The sequence below is a fragment of the Triticum aestivum genome, chromosome 4B (genome assembly GCF_018294505.1).
Source record: "Triticum aestivum cultivar Chinese Spring chromosome 4B, IWGSC CS RefSeq v2.1, whole genome shotgun sequence".
NCBI lineage: Eukaryota > Viridiplantae > Streptophyta > Magnoliopsida > Poales > Poaceae > Triticum > Triticum aestivum.
Window position 1 is genome coordinate 46,429,467 of NC_057804.1, and position 240 is coordinate 46,429,706.

Genomic DNA, 240 nt, shown 5'->3' on the forward strand with positions numbered 1-240 from the left:
CCCCGCCCCCGCCGATGCCGCCGTAGCTCGTCGTCGGCCTTGTTCCCGGCCACCTCCGGCCACATAACCGCCACCATTATACGCGGCTAGCTCCGCTCGTTCGAACGCACCCTCTCGCGCGTGAAACGGCCACCTGTAGACGAAACTCGACACCGTCCCGTGCCTCCGCCGCGTCTGAAGGTCACCGCCGTTGAGCCGCCGACCGACGCCGACATGGCTAGGCAGGCCCCACCCCTGGGT